Here is a 7,580-nt window from a genome sequence, read left to right as displayed (position 1 = left end):
TCTGCCCCTCCTGAGACAGCGAGACCAACCCTTCCTCTTCCTCCCACACAACCTACTCAATGTGAGCATGCAGACCTTTATGATGATCCACTTCCATTTAATGAATAGTAAATACATTTTCTCTTCCTTATGATTCTTTACCAACACTTTTCTCTAGCTTACTTTATTGTAAGAACAGGGTATATAATACATGTAATTAATCTACAAAATCTGCTGTTTTTTTGACTATGTTAATTGACTGTTTATGTTCAGTTTCTGGAGAGTCAACAGTTTGAAGAAAAACTGAATTCTGTTCTCTACACAGCTGCATTCTGTAAAAGCGTGACCACACAGCAATAAACATCATCATAATGTGAGACTTTTGCTCATCATTTTAAAGTTTGAATTAATAATTTTAACAGTGTGTCCTTAGGCATTTGTAGTTAATTTGTCTACCCTGCTAGTCTACAACATAATATACAATTATGAAGCAGCAGTGGGAGAAAAAAAAATAGTGGTAATCCCAACAGAGGTGTTAACAGAGATTCCAATTTTACTGAAAAGAAGTAGAGATCCCACTGAGGCTGGCAAACAAAGAGAAATCTTCTTTAGCTAATAAGAGTTGCTAAATCTTACTTTTATCCTTTGTGCTATGTCAGATCATATTGTTTTTCTGCTCAGAATCCTGCAATGACTTCCATCTCAGTAAAGGGCCAAAACAAGCTATTATCCACCTGAATGCCTTACTCCTTTGACGTCAACTTCTCCAACATTTTTGCTCACTCCACTTCATCAATGTGGTCCTCTTTACTCTTGACAAGAGGCAAGCTTAGAGCTGTTACATTTCCTTTCCCTCTGGTTGAAATTCTCTTCCCCAAGATATCCATATTTTCATTTCATTGTTTCCTGATCTTTGTTCAACTGGCACCATCTCAGTGAATTTTTCCCTGATGATACTACATAAAATTATGTTTCCTCACCTCCTCTTGTCTGCTTATTTTTGTTTCTTAACACTTATCCCCTTCTAATATGCTTCATAATTTACTTATTAATTTTGCTTGCGTTCCATCTCCCCCAAGTATGTAAGATCCATGAGGACAAAGGTTTTTGCTTATTTGTTTACTGCTATTTCCACAGTTTCAGTAACAGTGCCAGACACACAGTAGGTGCTCACAAATGCCTGTTATATGAGTGAATGAATGATGGATGGTAAAATAAGGAAAGCCTCTCTGTTCTGCTAATAATGTATGAATTTTCAAGCTTGCTCACAGTCAAATATATGCAATGATTTTAGGAAAAGAACCTTTCCATAAGCCACCCTCTTTTGTTTTTGACCGAAGCTTTCTTTAACCTTCCCAATAGGTAACATGATGCCATCTTCAAACATGTTGTTTGCGTTTTTCCATTGAGGAACAAACTAGAATGTTTAGGGAAAGATAACTTCATCAGCAAAAGTATATCTGAAACTCAAGAACATAAATAGCATTTCAGTGCTCTTTAATAGGGCAGAACATTACAGGAAGCTAAATGTCAAAATATGTAAGTTTTTCCTTTCCTGTCATATAATATAACCCTAACAATATTCTCTGTTATATGTTTGAAAATGGAAGATTATTCATATTCTAAGTGGAACTTCCAGGAAAGTATGCATATAATAAGGAGTGGGTAGTTAAGATAGGAGGTGTCCTAAAGATAATAGACACCTATGAGATCTGATACAAGATGAATGACTTATTCTTAAATTTCAGTGTACAATTTATGTGAAATATTAACTTAGCAGTATATCACCAGCTGAAAGGGACTGGTAAGTACAGTAAATAATTAATTTGAAACCACTTTTAACAAAAATCAAGCTTTTTAATCACTAGACTGCTAAACAATCTCTTAGCATAAAATAATAGGTATCACTGTCAACATGGAAAATGTCCGTGTGTCTTTTAAAAAATAATTTCTCCATCATCCCCTGGATTTCCACAGAAAGATCCTACTAATCCACCCTTGAAAAATCACTTCATTCACTCTCAGTCACATATGCTAAACAAGATTGCAAAATAATTATGAGAGAAAAGTGACTACAATCTGAACAATATGAAATGAGTAGATTTATACTGCTATTAAAATATATAAATGACCTAATGTGCATTAAAATTAATGATAAACCTTTATTATACTCCACATAAATCAAACCTGCCATATTTTTCCAAAGGCAGCTAACACTCTGCCTAGTGAGTGAGATCACATGGATCGAGCTGCAGTCTTGAGTATCACCCATGTTCCATTTTCTTGATGCTGAAGGAATTACCTCTGCTCATTAGTTTGACAAACTATTACAATGTGATGTTTTCTAAAAAAAAAAATATTTCAAGAATAAGCCTCTTTTAAACTTAATCATTTATTGGTTTTGGTTATGAGTTTTAATAGATTGACCAGTAGGATTTATAATAGTAAATTAATTTTCTTAAAATAAAATGTGAAAAAAGAGATTTTTATTTAAAAATCATGTAGAGAATTATCTTTGCACTATAATCTCATGTTTACAATACATGATTCTTTCCTGAGTTTCCAAAGCAGAAATTTGAACATCTGAGACTATTTAACCTACTCTGCTGTCTACCAAAATTTCATTCTCCTTCTGATTGCACTGAGCACAATTTGACAAAGCTAATCTTTATAGTCAGGATACCTCGGCTGGAGCAGTTTCTGAAGGGGGTATTTTGAGAAAGATATATTAATAATAATATTGTAAAGACGTGTTTGGACATGCACTATCCCAGGAGGATTATTGATTACTTATTTATTCATTCAACAAACATTTGTTGAGATATCCCAGATTACAGCTATGCCTTTAAGAAGCTCAATATATGATTGGAGGGCAGCATGTAGCACAAATAATTCATAGTCATTAAATATTATTCTAAGTGCATTTAGAGAGAGATATATATATAAGTGCAATTATTAGGTATAGGGATGCCATAAAGAAGGACTGCTAAGCTGTGCTTTTTTCGATTAGAGGAATTTTCACTGTGGAGGAACCATTTGTTCTGGATACTGAAAGAGTGTTGCACAATCATTATATGAAGCTACAATAAATTTATAGTTTCCAAGTTGTGATGGGTGTTAATTATTAACCAGTAATTCTTAGTCACCAGGAAGACAGAGAAGCTCTCAGATTCCTTTACATTTCTCTTCAATGTCTACTCGAGACATACATTTTTTTCTCCTCAAATCTCCTAACATTCCACTTTCTTCATCGGCATCAGCAGGCTTAACCTCTCACTTCACTGAGAAAATGGAAGCCGTGAGGAAGAATTACTACAACTTTTTTCCTCTTGTGTATCTTCATGTCTACATATCCTTTACTTCCTTACTCATATCTCAGTGGAAGAAGGTTCCCTTCTTCTTCACATGGCAAATTTCTCCCCTTCTGTTTCTTTTGTCTCTTAAGAAACTTACTCCTTCAGATATCATCTCTGTATCTTTTGTCAATAACATAAATCTCTCTAGTCATCATGCCATTTTTTAAATGCCCATGTGCAATTTATTAATAAAAACGAACAGTGCCAAGTTAAACAAGTCAAACAATTAAGTCTCTTTATACTTCATAAAATATTACAGAAAATTTATTTGTGTTTCAATACAAAGACTATCACTTCAGAACAGGCAGCTAATAGCAACTGTGCAGTTAATGGGTTTTGTGAATAAATTTTAAAAGAGACTACTGACTGTCTTTAAATTTCTTTTTCTTTTTATAATAAAAGAACTATAAAAAATGATTGACAAATTTTGAGTTAAAAATTGTTAAATCATTCTCTATATTTAATTTCAACTTTATAATAGATTACAGAAAGACGCTTCTGGAGCAAATACATTTGTTTCAATACATGTCTTTAAATGATAATATGTAAACAACTAAATAATAAAAGGTTCCCAAACACTGCCTCTAAGAAATCAGGCAAATTTTACCATAAGCAATAAACCATTCCAAGCCTTCCAGACAGTTTCTATAGCCACACCAGTGTGGCAATAAGATTTAATCAAACCAAACAAAATCAAACAAACAAAAGCACTTTGCAATTTGTTGCTGCAAAATAGGGAAAGAAAAGAGTGTATAAACTTGATAGAATCACAACAGTCAATATAATTTAAGGGAAGATAAAATCAAGAAGGTTGATGGTGTTTATTATTGAGAAAGTAGAATCCTGTTGTTTGCTTGGGGCTCTGGACACCATACCATTGAACGAATGGAAAACTCCGTAGAGTCTGGCTATCCACCAGCGGGGGTTTCCTCCATACTCACGGCAAATAAATAGCGTCAGGTGCTCACCAGCCATAACAGGAGGGCTTTTTTTTTTTCATGGATGTGGATGAAATACAATTTCTTCAGCAAACTGAGTCAAAACTGTTCAGGGGCAAAAATGAACTCTGCACTTAAAGAAAGATAGAAAATGAAAACACAAAATCTTAAAAAGTAAATAAACACTCTGCCACAGCCCACTGATATTAAAACACACGTCGACAGCACGTCCTAATCCTACTGAAAGCAATCCTTGCTTATCAGAGGTGCATATCTAAATTCAATATCTTACCAATATCTTCCTGGGAGTAGGCCAAAAGGAAACAGAAAATCCACAGTAAAAAAAAGAAAAAAAAAAGGAAAAAAGTTTCTTTTTCCTCAAAGTTTTCCTGAAGCTGAATTTGAAGTGGGGAGGACATCAGTCATCCTCATCATTCTCATTGAAGTCATCATCATCTTCAACGTCTTCCCTGACATAGGACACCGGGGTCTCCACCCTGGAGCTGCTGTACTGAGACCCTTTGGAGCTCTTGGCCAGCATCCCATCTGCACCATTGGTCAGGCCACTGGCAGAGAACCTCGTGCCATTAGACGTGGAACCTGCAGTAGTGATGAACATGCCTCCAACATTTCCCTGAGTTATTTCTGTCACGTAGGGCTCCAGAGCCTTAGGGACCAGACTTCTGGTCATTTTAAGGTCTTTAGCAGAGCAGCTTCCGGACTACAGCCTACACACCATGCCCATCCACTTCAGCACGTCTATGTCGTTGTGGATTTCTAATGTGTTGTCAAAATTAAACATATACTCGAATTTGTCATTGTAGATGCTACAGTCGATGACAGTCTACTTGCTGGTGTTGACGATTATGAAGGGCAGATGGATGTTTGAGTTGGGCAGTAGCAGCCAGCTAGCCTACTCCTCAGCGTGTCGATTTCTCTGCATCAGGTTCTTGAAGACAATTTGCTATAGAATAAGTTCTTGAAGTCGAGACTGTTTGTGTTTTATACTTTCAAGTCTACTCTGTCTTTCCACCTCTAAGTTCTGACATTCCTGAGCCGAGGTGGTGGACAGACTAATCAATCTGATCTCCTTCTTCTTGGAGATGATGTTCATGGCCATCAGCACATTTAAAGTATTGTAGACATGCTGTCTTATGTTCTCCTGGTCATAAGATGACTCCTTTGGTAAGATGTGGTTGTCGGCAGCGCTGAACTCCGTGACCAGCTCATCCGCCACTTCGTTGTAGGAAATGGTCCGTTTCCTCTGTACCTTGTAGAACTTCATGGAGAAATGCTGCAGGCCCTTGCCTTTCTTCTCTCCTTTCCTGTTGTGCTTGCCGGCAGACCAAGGTGAGGAGTCCGAAGACTGGTTCTGAGAGGCAAATGAGTACTTGGGGTGTGTGGGCGTCCTGCCACGAGGGTGTTTGATGCTGCCGGTCTCTGAAGAGTACCAACTACCACATGCTGAGCAATGTTGACATTGGACTCTTCAAAGTTTTTTGGCAAGAGCTGCTTCCCGAGCAGGTTGACTGTGAAGGGGTGAACAGCCTCGAGGGACACCATGCCTTTTCCCAGACTAAGGTTCTGGTCTATGAAGACCTTGAGTTCTCCGTTGGCTTCAATTAGACCGGCATCTTTTGCCATGTTACCAGATCCGGGAAATCAATGCTATAAATGTTCACCTTCCCGGAGTAGAAAAATGATTTTTCTTCCTTCCCAAAGGCGCCCTCCATCCTGGGAGTGGAGCTGGCCAAACCAACTCCCACACTTAGAATTTTAAGTCGCCTCGCCAGAAGGAGATGCCCCTTGGCTGCCTGGTCTGGCCTCCCCCATAATGCCATTTTCTTTATAGCTAAGAGTCATTATAAGAGTAGTCTATATTTATTTACTGCTTCTGCTTATTTACTGCCCATTGTCCCCAACTTACAACCATCTGGCTTCTCAACAACCCTCCCATCTCCTTGAAATGAAAGAACCTGTCTTCCCAAATTTATCAACGGGATCAGTATTTCCAAAGGTACTTTGCTTTACTTATCTTACTTCATCTCTCTGATATTTGGGACTGTGGCCCACTGTCTTTGTGAGACTGTCCTTCCTCAATTTCTATGACATACTTTCCTCCTTGTTTTCCCCTATCATTCTGGCTATTTCCTTTTACTCCCTTTACAGGTTATTTTTCAGTGTGAATAATCCAAAAATGTTTATGATATTCAGAAACCTGTTCTTACCACCTGCTTTTGTGTCTCCATAGGCTCTTTCTGGATAACATCAGGCATGTTCACATCTGTAGTTTTATGCCTACAACTCCAAAGTTTCTATCTATAGTCAGAAACTCACTACAGAATTCCAAATCAAGCATGTTCAGCTTGCAACTGGACATCTCCATTGGGATGTTCCTTGGCAACTTTAAAAAAAAAGTCCTTCCTCCAGTCTTTTCTTTCTTCATCCCAGTTTTCCGCCCTTCCTAAGCATTATTCAGTATCCACTAAACCTTAGGCTTAAAAAAGAATGTCATGCAGTTACTATTGTATGCATACAAGTTCCCAAAAGACAAAAAATAGCAAGCTAGAATATAAAATACAAGAAATAAAAATGAATCCTTTAAAAAAATTTCTATAAATAAGTGTACAAGCAAAAAACAAATAACCCCATTAAAAAGTGGGCAAAGGATGTGAACACTTTTCAAAAGATGACATACTGGGCCAAAAAGCATATGAAAAAAATGCTTAACATCACTAATGATTAGAGAAATGCAAATCAAAACCACAATGAGATACCATCTCACACCAACCAGAATGGCTATTACTAAGAATTCAAAAGATAACTGACCTCAAGTGAACCTCATATCTTGGCCTGCAAAAGTACTAGGATTACAGCTGTGGGCTACCACACCCAACCCCTAAATTATAATTATTATAACAATGTCAATATGCCCTAGAATGTTTTCTTTTTTAACTTTTATTTTAGGTTTAGGGGTGCATGTGGGGGTTTGTTTCATATGTAAACTGTACACCATGGAGGTTTTGTGTACAGATTATTTTGTCCCCCAGGTAATAAGCATAGGACCAGATAAATATTTTCTCTAATTCTCTCCCTCCTCCCATAATCCATCCTCAATTACACCCCAGGTGAGGTGCAAGCAAGATGCTGCTGAGGTGGCAGTGAAAAGCAAACACTTATACACTGCTAGTGGGGGTGTAAATTAGTTCAGCCACTGTGGAAAGCAGTGTGGTGATTTTTCAAATAACTTAAACAGAATTGCCATTTGACCCAGCAATCCCATTATTGGCTATATACCCAAAGGAAT

The 7,580-nt window shown here is 37.3% G+C and overlaps 1 pseudogene; it reads right to left on the bottom strand.

The window, feature by feature from the left end:
- Nucleotides 1-4,691: 4,691 nt before the first annotated feature.
- On the bottom strand, nt 4,692-5,955 carry LOC100386174 (transcription factor Dp-1 pseudogene; annotated as a pseudogene).
- Nucleotides 5,956-7,580: the final 1,625 nt, after the last annotated feature.

Source organism: Callithrix jacchus, chromosome X, assembly GCF_049354715.1.
Source record: "Callithrix jacchus isolate 240 chromosome X, calJac240_pri, whole genome shotgun sequence".
Classification (NCBI taxonomy): Eukaryota; Metazoa; Chordata; class Mammalia; order Primates; family Cebidae; genus Callithrix; species Callithrix jacchus.
Note: the sequence above shows the minus strand (reverse complement) of the source record. Positions and strands in the feature narration are given on the sequence as shown.